General features: G+C 40.6%; 1 long non-coding RNA gene across 1 annotated transcript in view; it reads right to left on the reverse strand.

Moving 5' to 3' along the window:
• The window catches only part of LOC127526781 (uncharacterized), a 43,242-nt gene that overhangs the window by 1,981 nt on the left and 27,959 nt on the right, over positions 1–13,302 (reverse strand). The window lies entirely within an intron of this gene.

A 13,302-nucleotide genomic window follows, 5' to 3' on the forward strand; every position in this document is an offset into this window, starting at 1 on the left:
GAGCCTGCCTTCCTCACCAGTTTGTCCAGGCGTGAGGCGTCTTTCTTCTTAATGCTGCCTCCCCAGCACACCACTGCGTAGAAGAGGGCACTCGCCACAACCATCTGATAGAACATCTGCAGCATCTTACTGCAGATGTTGAAGGATGCCAGTCTTCTAAGGAAGTACAGGCGGCTCTGTCCTTTCTTGCACAGAGAATCAGTATTGGCAGTCCAGTCCAATTTATCGTCCAGCTGCACTCCCAGGTATTTATAGGTCTGCACCCTCTGCACACAGTCACCTCTGATGATCACGGGGTCCATGAGAGGCCTGGGTCTCCTAAAATCCACCACCAGTTCCTTGGTTTTGCTGGTGTTCAGTTGTAGGTGGTTTAAGTCACACCATTTAACAAAGTCCTTGATGAGATTTCTATACTCCTCCTCCTGCCCACTCCTGATGCAGCCCACGATAGCAGTGTCGTCAGCAAACTTTTGCATGTGGCAGGACTCCGAGTTATATTGGAAGTCCGATGTATATAGGCTGAATAGGACCGGAGAAAGTACAGTCCCCTGCGGCGCTCCTGTGTTGCTGACCACAATGTCTGATCTGCAATTCCCGAGACGCACATACTGAGGTCTGTTTGTAAGATAGTCCACGATCCATGCCACCAGGTATGAATCTACTCCCATCTCTGTCAGCTTGTCCCTAAGGAGCAGAGGTTGGATGGTGTTGAAGGCGCTAGAGAAGTCTAGAAACATAATTCTTACAGCGCCACTGCCTTTGTCCAAGTGGGAGAGGGATCGATGTAGCATATAGATGATGGCATCTTCCGCTCCCACCTTCTCCTGGTATGCGAACTGCAGAGGGTCGAGGGCATGTTGGACCTGTGGCCTCAGGTGGTGAAGCAGCAGCCGCTCCATGGTCTTCATCACATGTGATGTTAGAGCGACAGGCCGGAAGTCATTCAGCTCACCAGGACGTGATACCTTTGGGACTGGGGTGATGCAAGATGTTTTCCAAAGCCTCGGGACTTTCCCCTGTTCCAGGCTCAGGTTGAAGATGCGCTGTAGAGGACCCCCCAGCTCTGATGCACAGACCTTCAGCAGTCGTGGCGATACTCCATCTGGACCTGCTGCTTTGCTGGCACGAAGTTTCCTCAGCTCTCTGCTCACTTGCGCTGCTGTAATTGTGGGTGGGGATGTCTCTCCTATGTTGGTATCAGCAGAAGGATGTGTAGAGAGTGCAGTACTCCGAGGTGAGAGTGGGTTAGGGTGGTCAAACCTGTTAAAGAAGATGTTCATTTGGTTTGCTCTCTTCACGTCTCTCTCAATGGTGGTACCCCGCTTCGAGCTGCAGCCAGTGATGATCTTCATCCCATCCCACACTTCCTTCATGCTGTTGTTCTGCAACTTCTGCTCCAGCTTTCTCCTGTACTGCTCCTTCGCCGCCCTGAGCTGGACTTGGAGTTCCTTCTGCACGCGCTTGAGCTCATGCTGATCACCGTCTTTAAAGGCTCTTTTCTTCTGGTTCAAAAGGCCCTTGATGTCACTTGTAATCCATGGCTTGTTGTTAGCATAGCAGCGTACAGTTCTTACTGGAACTACAATGTCCATACAGAAGTTGATGTAGTCAGTAGTGCAGTCAACAACCTCCTCAATGTTCTCACTATGTGATCCCTGCAGGATATCCCAGTCTGTAGTTCCAAAACAGTCTCTCAGTGCCTGCTCTGCCTCAGGGGACCACTTCCTGAATGATCGTGTGGTTACAGGTAGGACTCTCACTTTTGGTTTGTAGTGAGGCTGAAGCAGAACCAGGTTATGATCTGCTTTCCCAAGCGCAGGCAGCGGGGTGGCACTGTATGCATCTTTAACGTTTGCATACAGTAAATCAATAGTCTTATTTCCCCGGGTGTTGCAGTCCACATACTAGGAGAATGCAGGTAATGTTTTGTCCAGCATCACATGGTTAAAGTCTCCAGCAATTAGCACAAGTGCCTCGGGGTGCTGCGTTTGTAACTTAGCAACAGCAGAATGGATGATGTCACTCGCTGACTCCACGTCCGCCCGAGGAGGAATATACACGATGACAACAATGACGTGTCCAAACTCTCTGGGCAAGTAATAGGGACGCAGACTTATGGCCAACAGTTCGATGTCCCTGCAGCAAGTGGAGATTTTGACTTTAACATGTCCAGAGTGACACCACCGTGTATTAACATAGAGAGCGAGTCCTCCTCCTTTGTGCTTCCCACAGGTACTTGCGTCTCTGTCCGCTCTAACTGTGCTAAACCCGGGTAGCTCCACATTAGCATCTGGGATGGTGTTAGTTAGCCACGTTTCGCAGAAACACAACAAACTGCATTCTCTGTAGGTTCTGACATTTTTCACCAGCGCAGCCAGTTCGTCGATCTTATTTGAGATTGAGTTCACATTCCCCAGAATAACAGAAGGCACCGAAGGCTTAAAATGCCACTTTCTCGCAAGCCGCTTCATTTTTAGCTTAGTGCCGGCTCTGCTGCCACGATACCGCCTTCTTACCTCGTCGGGCAAATAGGGAACCACACCGGCACTGGCATTTGTTCTCAGCGCTCGAAGTTGAGTACTTGAATAGGCGAGTCTCTGCGTGTAAAAATCCATGCCCACGTTGTAAAAGTAAGTGTGTCCAGGGAACGAATCCACATAAAAGTAATAGGAGCGATCAATAAATAAAAATAGAAAAATAAAAGTAGAAAAGTACACGTACATATACAGTCATACACGGAGCTGCTGAAAAGGCTGCCACTCTCGGCGGCGCCGGATGTTATTTTTTTTTAATTAGCCCAAGCATAGCTTTTTTGAACTAACTCTTCCATGACTACAGCGGTAGATGCTGTTTTCCTGCCCTGTGGATCTGAGGAAAAAACAGAAAATAGCTTTGGAAATTAAGTTTTCTGCCAGATGATCCCTGTATTTCTTTCATGAACATTCACATTAATATTTTTCAGTTTATTTTAGTGTGAATTAAGGCCGATCCAGTCAATTCAAGTTTAGTTCCTACTTTGTATCTAATAAAGGGAAAAAATAAGTTTAGAAAACCAAAGAGTGAGAACAGTTGACTCTGATTCAGGACAAACTACTTGGCAAGGGTAAGGCTTCTGTCCCCAGTAGCACCAGCTGCAGCATTCTTTTTGGTCGCTAAAATGCAAAGTATATTCTTAAAAAATATATATTTCAGTCACTCAATAGAACATTTTTAGTTTAAATAATGCATATAACATTTAATTAAGTAATACGCATATTTAGAACCTTTTTCGGTTGCCACATAGCCACTCTTGCTTTCCTAACAGCAAACACATTTTGTTTTTGTGGTATTACAGATTACAAGCATTATATCTTGTTCAGATGTAGAAATTATCTCTCTGACATATAATATTGTATTTTACATCAATTTAAAAAAAAAACTCCAAAAAACAGGAATGTCTGTAACTCATGTCTTTTACTTTTGCAAGTTATCATAAAATACACCAAACATCCTCTCAGTTTCACACTTAAAGTTGTAATTACTTGATCCGTAGATAATACACCCTTCTCTGTGTCTTTTTGAGCCATGATGAATGCTTTTTATGATCTTTTTTTGGGTCAGCTTAAATAATGCAGGTCCTTGCATAATCATGGATTTCTTAAGCCTATCTTCAGTTTACAATAAATACTTTGCATTAGTGGAACTAACTGAGCTTTGATCATAAGACTAGGTTAATTCAAGTAAGACTTGCTCAGTTAAGCTGGTTAGTTAGTATTCTCTTGAGAATATAAACACAAGAAAAAAAGTGACACAGTTACTTAGGAAGAAGCCTCTGGATGTCGTGTTACATCAACAATTACTGCTAGTTTTTATTTCTAATCATCTGCTGATTTTTGGTGAAACAGACGACCGGCAGCTCAACCCGGCCAGGATGCCCCGGATATGGAAGGATGGGGAAGGCAGCTTTTTTAGGACACTGCCTCCCCCAAGACATTAGAGGGCAGCTTCCCTGCTTTACAGAGGTGCCCCCAGATTCCTGTAGGGCACCATGGGACTTGTGGTTCTTTATCTCAGCCCTGTTGAGTGCCGTGAGTGCCACCAGGGGGTGCTGTGGACAAACTGGGGGACATAAATTATCCACCTGACCCGGAAGTACTGGCAGACCATGTGGCAGGAAGAGCTGAAGTACTCCTGGGTTGGACAGTATATAGAGGACCGCCATGAACCCAGCCAGCGAGCCTGAGTTGGGAGGAGGTGGACAACGCTTGCTGGGAAGTGCGGAGTAGAGAAGAAAAAGAATTGGAGGCATCTGTGTGGCTTGTGGTGCTTTATTGTCTGTTTACCTATAACTGTGGTGCTGGAGAGCACTATGAAGAATTTAAAAATAAATAAATAAATTCTTAGTGCTTTTACCCGGTGTCCTCAGTGTCTGTCTTTTGGGTTTGAGGAGTGACAGTGCCCTCTAGCGTCCACACTATTTATTGCAACCTACTCTGTTATAGGATGAAACTCTAACAAAGATGGACTTTCTCTTGCAGGTTAGGGAACAGTATTGCTCTGTTTCACCAGGTGCATTACATTTTAGAGTAGCTAAATAACCTAATATATATATATATATATATATATATATATATATATATATCTATACTAATAAAAGGCAAAGCCCTCACTGACTCACTGACTCACTGACTGACTGACTGACTGACTGACTCACTCACTCACTCACTCACTCACTCACTCACTCACTCACTCACTCACTCACTCACTCACTCACTCACTCACTCACTCACTCACTCACTCACTCACTCACTCACTCATCACTAATTCTTCAACTTCCCGTGTAGGTAGAAGTCTGACATTTGGCAGGCTCATTCCTTACAGCTTATTTACAAAAGTTAGGCAGGTTTTATTTCGAAATTCTACGCGTAATGGTCATAACTAGAACCTGTTTGACTGACTCACTCATCACTAATTCTCCAACTTCCCGTGTAGGTAGAAGTCTGAAATTTGGCAGGCTCATTCCTTACAGCTTACTTACAAAAGTTAGGCAGGTTTTATTTCGAAATTCTACGCGTAATGGTCATAACTGGAACCTGTTTGACTCATTCATCACTAATTCTCCAACTTCCCGTGTAGGTAGAAGGCTGAAATTTGGCAGGCTCATTCCTTACAGCTTACTTACAAAAGTTAGGCAGGTTTCATTTCGAAATTCTACGTGTAATGGTCATAACTGGAACCTGTTTTTTGTCCATATACTCTAATGGAGGAGGCGGAGTCACGTATCGTGTCATCACGTATTACGCCTCCTACGTAATCACATGAACTGAAAACGAGGAAGAGATTTACAGCACAAGTCAAACGCGGGAACGAAGGTAAATGACGTTAATTGTTGACTGTCTTTTAATACTGTGTAGTTGTTGAGTGTCTTTTAATACTGTGTAAGCATACATATTAACACATGTGCAATTAAACGTGTGCATTTACGGGGTGATTTCTCAGGCTTAAAAGCTCGCCTTTTATTAAAAAGGTAAATGCAAACTCTTTTCATTCTGAAGGGCACAAACCACGTTAGACTTCAGCCGTTAAACGCGCAAAAATGTCAGTACACCACATAAATAAGCGCAACATATTATCAGTTGTATTGTATGCTTACAATACATATAGAAATGTGTTAATAGTTAACTAATATTATGGGATGGTGTTTTTCGACTCGCGCTTTGATTTAAATGATTGCATGTCTTGGTGGGTTTGCGGTAGCTTATTGTCAATATCTTTACAGCTCTTTTTAAGACTTAATTTAAAAAGGTTTTCTTTTCTTCTTAATAAAAATTTAAAAGCAGTACTTTAAAACCAGCGCTCACTTCACTCCCTTACGGGAATCGAACCTCGGACGTCAGCGCTAGAGGCTAAGCCCCTAAAATTGCGCCACGGCGTGTGGTTCGTTTATTTGACAGCATGTAGATCGGGGTAATTACATTCACGGCATTCGTAGTCTGATTCACAATCTGATTGTATGGGTGGTTTACCTAACAGGTAACGCTTATGGTTAGCCAGCAAGTCATCTCGAAGTGATCACTCGAGTGAACGCAGCTTCACAAAAAAACAGATCCTTAACAAACTGTTATTGGTATATTTTCCCTCAATTTTAAAAGGTTTTCTTTTCTTCTTAATAAAAATTTATAAGCAGTACTTCGCCGGTGCGAAGCGTGGGGATTTGAGCAACTGACGCATACAGACATATTCATGAGTGCAGGTACTTCGGAAAGAAAGCACCGTGTAAACCTAAACTTTAAATTAAGTTCATAGACCTACAAAAGTTTGCCATTGATTTGAGGCAAGATTGCTTTTCTCATGTACAACTATACATTGCATTCTTAACAGTAAGCTTGCACGGCTTGGTCATATTACAACCTGAGTGCTGAACTGACAACGTCGTATACAAACAGAACTATAACAATCGTAATAAACAAACAAAAAAAAAAGCGAAGAACCATTGGATTTAATAAAAAGGCTCTTTCCTTGGCGAAGCAAGGAAAAAGGAAGACCTTATATGGCGTTCGTTTATAAAACAGCGGAAAAAGCTGTGTTAAGACTGCTTCACAAAAAAACAGATCCTTAACAAATTGCTATTGGGATATTTTCCCTCAATTTAAAAAAGCTGTTCTTCTTCATAAAAATTTAAAAGCAGTACTTCGCGGGGATTTAGATTATATATATATATAGAGAGAGAGATATAGATATATATATATAGATTTAGATATATATAGATATACATATATAGATATAGATTTTATATATATAAAATATATGCGTATATATATATATATATATATATACATATATAAATGTAATGAATTATTATTTATTATTATTATATAATATGTGTATATATATATAAAATATATGTGTATATATATATATATATATATAATACATATATATATATACATATATATATATATATATGTGTATATGTATGTATATATATATATGACAGCAACACTCATAACAATGACAACACAATTACATTGACAATCATGTTACATTATTTTTAAAATGTTTCCTTTACTTTTTCATAACCTCTTTAACACACTACTTCTCCGCTGCGAAGCGTGGGTATTTTGCTAGTCTATACTAATAAAAGGCAAAGCCCTCACTGACTCACTCACTGACTGACTCATCACTAATTGTCCAACTTCCCGTGTAGGTGGAAGGCTGAAATTTGGCAGGCTCATTCCTTACAGCTTACTTATAAAAGTTAGGCAGGTTTCATTTCGAAATTCTACGCGTAATGGTCATACCTGGAACCTCTTTTTTGTGCATATACTGTAATGGAAGAGGCGGAGTCACGTATCGCGTCATCACACCTCCTACATAATCACGTGAACTGAAAACAATTGAGAAGGCACAAGAGAGCGGCTTACGTGAACTGACTGAATGCAGCACGAGTGATCACTTCGATACTGCGGAAACAAAGCACGGTGTAAAACGTAAGTTTAAATTAAGTATATAGAAATGCTACCGCTGCCGTTTGCAATACCATATTCGCGAGATACAAGTTTAATGAGAAGACACGAGGTATAAACGAGACTTTCGATGACTTTGTAACGGATTAAAAATTGCTGTAGTGAGAAACTTTCAGGTGCTGGGTCTTAGCTAACAGCACGTAGGATGCAGTACTTCGGAAAGAAAACTTCATAGACCTACAAAAGGTTGCCATTGATTTCAGGCAAGATTGCTTTTCTCCTTTACAACTATACGTTGCATTCTCAAGAGTGTGCTTGCACAGCTTGGTCATATTACAACCGGAGTGCTGAACTGACAACGTGGTATACAAACAGAACAATCGTAAAAACAGGATTAAATAAAAAGGCTGCTTCCGTTGGCGAAGCAACGAAAAAGGAAGACCTTATATGACATTCGTTTATAAAATAACGGAGAGGCTGTGTGAAGTCAGCTACACAAAAAAACAGATCCTTAACAAATTGTTAGTGGTATATTTTCCCTCAATTTAAAAAGGTTTTCTTTTCTTCTTAATAGAAATTTAAAAGCAGTACTTCGCCGGTGCCAAGTGCGGGGATTTCAGCGACTGACGCATACAGATACATTCATGAGTGCAGGTACTATGGAAACAGAGCACCGTGTAAACCTAAAGTTTAAATTAAGTTCATAGACCTACAAAAGGTTGCCATTGATTTGAGGCAAGATTGCTTTTCTCCTGTACAACTATACGTTGCATTCTTAACAGTAAGCTTGCACGGCTTGGTCATATTCCAACCGGAGTACTGAACTGACAACGTGGTATACAAACAGAACAATTGTAAAAACAGCGGAGAGGCTGTGTGAAGTCAGCTTCACAAAAAAACAGATCCTTAACAAATTGTTATTGGTATATTTTCACTCAATTTAAAAAGGTTTTCTTCTTAATAAAAATTTAAAAGCAGTACTTCGCCGCTGCAAAGCCCGGGGATGTATATATATATATATATATATATATAGAATGATAGAGATATATATGTATATATATAGATATATATATATAGATAGATAGATAGATAGATAGATAGATAGATAGATAGATAGATAGATAGATAGATAGATAGATAGATAGATAGATAGATAGATAGATAGATAGATAGATAGATAGATATATGTGTATGTATGTAGATATGTATATATGTGTATATATATGTAGATATGTAAATATGTATATGTATATATATGTGTCTGTATGTGTGTATATATATATATATATATGTGTGTGTGTATGTATGTATGTGTGTATATGTATGTGTATATATATGTTGATATATGTATATATATGTGGATGTGTATATGTATATATATATATGTATATATGTAGATATGTGTATATGTAGATATGTATATATAAGTATATATATTTATGTATATATATGTTTACATAACCTCTTTAACACACTACTTCTCCGCTGCGAAGCGCGGGTATTTGGCTAGTATATATATATATATTGGAGGTGGTAGGAAAATCAGTATATACAAATTTTGAAGGTAATATGGAGAAAAAATAACAAAACACATTCTTTATTAAAATAATGATACCAAAAAAAGGAAAATTAATGAATGGTGAAAATACTGTTTAATAATAAACTAATAGTACTAGGGTGTTGTACCGTGTTAGCCATTATGAATATAGAGAAAAGCCAAGCAAAATGACACCTTTATTGCCTAACTAAAAAGATTACAATATGCAAGCTTTCAAGGCAACTCAGGCCCCTTCTTCAGGCAAGATGTAAACCTTACATCTTGCCTGAAGAAGGGGCCTGAGTTGCCTCGAAAGCTTTGCATATTGTAATCTTTTTAGCTAGCCAATAAAAGGTGTCATTTTGCTTGGCTTTTCTCTACATAATAAACTAATGAAAACATAGCACTTCTGCCTCTATGGGCCTAACAGAACAGGCTTAAAGTCCTTATATTCAGAGTAGAAGGGCAGGTAGGCTTATACACTATTCATAAACACTGTCAAGAACCTAAAACTTTCCCACTCACCCCTTCATACTTCTCTCTCATCTGGTAGAACTACTTCCCTGACAAGACAATTCAATTCCCAAATCTAAACCCACTAAAGTCCACATTGCAGAGGCTACTATTCAATTGTATCTGCTAATTCCCAGAATCACTTATGGGCTGAGGAATGTGCCCAGAATAATCTCTTGCCTTTTCTTCAGATCCTCTCTGTCAGCTTCAGGGTCTCTGCATGTCTGTGCTTTGTACTTCCTGTACAAAGTGCCAGGGCAAAGAACCCCTAATGTTCTCAACATTTCCTGGACTACCTGCCAGCTGCACTGTTAGTTATATAAATGTACAGATGAATGACACTGTGGTTGTGACCCGCTGGCTACTTTGAACAGCTGTTTAAAGCTGATCCTCCGGCTAGGTCATTGGGCATCTCTTGGTCCATAGTTCTTGAGGCTGATCCTCCAATTAGCTGTGAACCTCCCAGTCTCATTGAAATTGAACAGGTGGTGAACCAGCTGAGGGTAGGGAAGGATGCAGGGATCTGTGGTAACCGTGGTGAACTTTTCCAGGCTGGTAGTAAGTCTGTCCTCCTTTGCTTCCATTTGGGAGACTGACTTGTTGTCCCTATCTGGAAAGGAAAGGGTGATTGCCTGGATTGCAGCAACTACAGGACGATAACACTGCTCTCTGTGACAGGAAAGGGCCTCGCTAGCGTCATCCTCAATAGGAACCATGATCACTTGCTCACCTACCAGCGACCAGAGCAGTCTGGTTTTATGCGTAAGAAGTCTGTTATCAACTGCATGCTAGCACTGAGGGTTCTCATTTAGTGCAAAGGCAAATATCAGTAAAATTTCTTTGCAGCCTTTGTCAATTATTCTAAAGCATTCAACTCAGTTAATCAAGCTGCTTTGCTGAGGCTTCACAGGATCCCCCCAAAGTTGCTGGATATCATAGCCGGCCTGTACACTGGTATTGTGAGTGCTGTGAAGAGTGGAGGCAGAACCTCTGCATTTTTCCCAGTCGATACTGGGGTTTGTCAGGGGTGTGTTCTTGCCCCTACTCAGTTCAATATTTGCATGGACTGGGTGTTGGGTAATGTCGTGGGGTCCAGCGGCTGTGGGGCATCTAGTAGTGAAGCAAGATTCACTGATCTTGACTTGGCTGACTATCCTCTGATCTATGCAGAGTCAATGGAGGCTCTGATCAGGGTTCTTGAGAGACTGAGTGAGGAGTCCGAGCGTCTGGGCCTTGTGAGTGTCCTGATAAAAACCAACATCCAGGCCTTTAATGACCTCTTAGGCACAGCCATTAGCAGTGTGTCTGTTTGCGGAAAGAGTGTCGACCTCGTCAAGAGGTTTACTTACCTTGGCAGTGACATTCATGTCTTCCTATGAAATCAGTAGATGGATTGGGAGAGCATGGGGGTAATGAGGTTGCTGGAAAGGGTTGTGTGGTGCACCCGATATCTGTGCAAAAGGATAAAGGTCCAAGTCTTTAGTGTCCTGGTGCTTTCTGTTTTGCTATATGGCTGCGAGACATGGACGCTACCTAGTGACCTGAGATGAAGACTGGACTCCTCGGAACAGTGTCTCTTCAGAAAATCCTTGGGTACTGCTGTTTTGACTTTGTGTCGAATAAGTGGTTGCTAACAGAGTCCCAAATGAGGCACATTACCTGCATTGTGAGGGAATGTCAGTTATGGCACTAGGCCGTGTGGCACATGAGTGACCTGGCTCACAGGGTCCTTGCTATTGTTGGCTGGACCAGGCCAAGTGGACGCCCAAGTAACACCTGGCTGTGGCAGTTAGATGGTCATTTCTGGAGAGTTGTGCTGGACCATGTCTCTGCCTTGGGGGTTGCCAACTGGAATCCTGAGCTGTTTCGTTGTGTGGTGGGTACAGCAACACGTTGTACCATTGCATGCTCCCCAACCTGGCCTGCACTGTTAGGGAATTCCACACATCTATCAGGTACAATTTTCATGTTTACTTTTTACCCATTCTTGTATCTAAAGTTATTTTCTAATCAACAATGTTGGTTCTCCCAGAAGTGACTGAACCAGTCCACCTCTTGTCCCACCACTTTGTCACCTCCCTGACAGTCATAGATCCATTACAATAAAATATATTGTTTTACCTTTCACAAAAGGTCAGGAAGACATTGTTATTATTATTTTTTTTTTTTATTTACACTGTCTAATAATAGTACTTTCGTTTATTATGCCAGGAATGATTAGACTAAGATCACCTAAATACGAGTATACTGCTTCATTGGTCATTGTAGTGATATTCAAAACACCAGGACATTCCCTCTCTTAGACACAATAGCCGTATTCCCTGGAACGTATCTCCTGGGAAAATGTGACACTTTTAGTTAAGGTAAGCCAGACCTAATCTTAGTTCTGGATGTGTTTAGTGATGTTTTCTAATTAAGGGCCAGTGGGACAAAGATGTGCAAAATAATTAATAAGATTACACCCATGAATAAACTTACTATAAAATGTTTATAACGACCTTCAACTTTATCTTCTTTAACAATTTATTTTCCAGTTTTCTATAATATGCTTATTGTAATTGTAATTGTATTGTAATTGGACCACCTGCTGTTGTTTTTTTTGTAAACAAGCATTTGAACTCCCAGTCCCACGCTTTGCTGAGTGCTGTCCACGTAGCTCATATTAGTGAAGATGTATGACAAGCTGATTTGTCTTGGTAGAGTATTACTCTACTTTCCCCTTTTGTATTATTAATATGTAGCCTTTGTCAGAATGCTTCAAATCTCACAGACTTACCATTGTTTATAAGGTATAGCACCATATAACTTCTCCCCACCTTCCCTTCTACATTTATAACCTCAGGCAATTAGGTTACACTTTAAATAATGTAGTATTGATAATATTCATAAATAATAACAATATGCAAAGTGCATTTGAAAACTGGCAACCATACAACCTGATAAATGGTGATATGTAGTTTCAGGCGGTACATAGACTTGTTAGTTATTTAAAATGTCTCTAGTTAAATCCTCATTTGTGGTCAGCTTTCTTCAGAACAGGCCGTGTGCCTGTCTCAATATGGCTCCCGAGCTGGGCTCTTCATTGTGTTGTCCTTTTCAGTTCATGGTGTGAGATGGTCTTCATCAGTTTGGTAAGAGAGGGAAGGTGAGGTAAAGCAAGCAATTTTATTGGCTTTCTGTCCAACTCCTAGAGCCAATAGAGCATTGTGGTACCTAAAGGCTTCTGATACAACCCAATTCCAAACAGCAATACTTCAGACCAATGGGGGACAGAATAACTTCACACCTACCCTCCAAACCATGTGTTAAGGTAAAGCTTGGCTGTTAGGCAGTCTGGCTTTCCTGTGGAGGTTGACTGAGAGACTTCCGCACAAAAAATATTGGCCAAACTTGTTTGAGGCACTTCACCCAACCCTGTTGTAAAATTACAAAGAGACCTAAAAGGGGAGAAGGGGTTCTTAAACCATCAAACCATTGCTATTACTATCAATAATGTAACACTAATATTGCATTGCTTTGTTTAAGTTACAAATAAAGACGTACAAAATATTTATCAACTTGTATGCAAAATTTCACATCACAACACATGTCCAGTACTATTTGCTGCCTTAAAGGTAACCACAGTAATTTGTAAAAAGAAAGGAAGTTAATATTAGGAATGCATCATTTGCAAAAATATTATCCTTAATGTAAGCTTAAAAATGCCCCCAAGGAAGCCTACGTGTGCTCCTTCCAGTTTGTGGAAATAAGCCAACATAATGTTTCAAAGAAGTGAGGAATCCTGGTGCAGAAAGAACAGGTATACAG

The sequence above is a fragment of the Erpetoichthys calabaricus genome, chromosome 2, assembly GCF_900747795.2.
Source record: "Erpetoichthys calabaricus chromosome 2, fErpCal1.3, whole genome shotgun sequence".
Classification (NCBI taxonomy): Eukaryota; Metazoa; Chordata; class Cladistia; order Polypteriformes; family Polypteridae; genus Erpetoichthys; species Erpetoichthys calabaricus.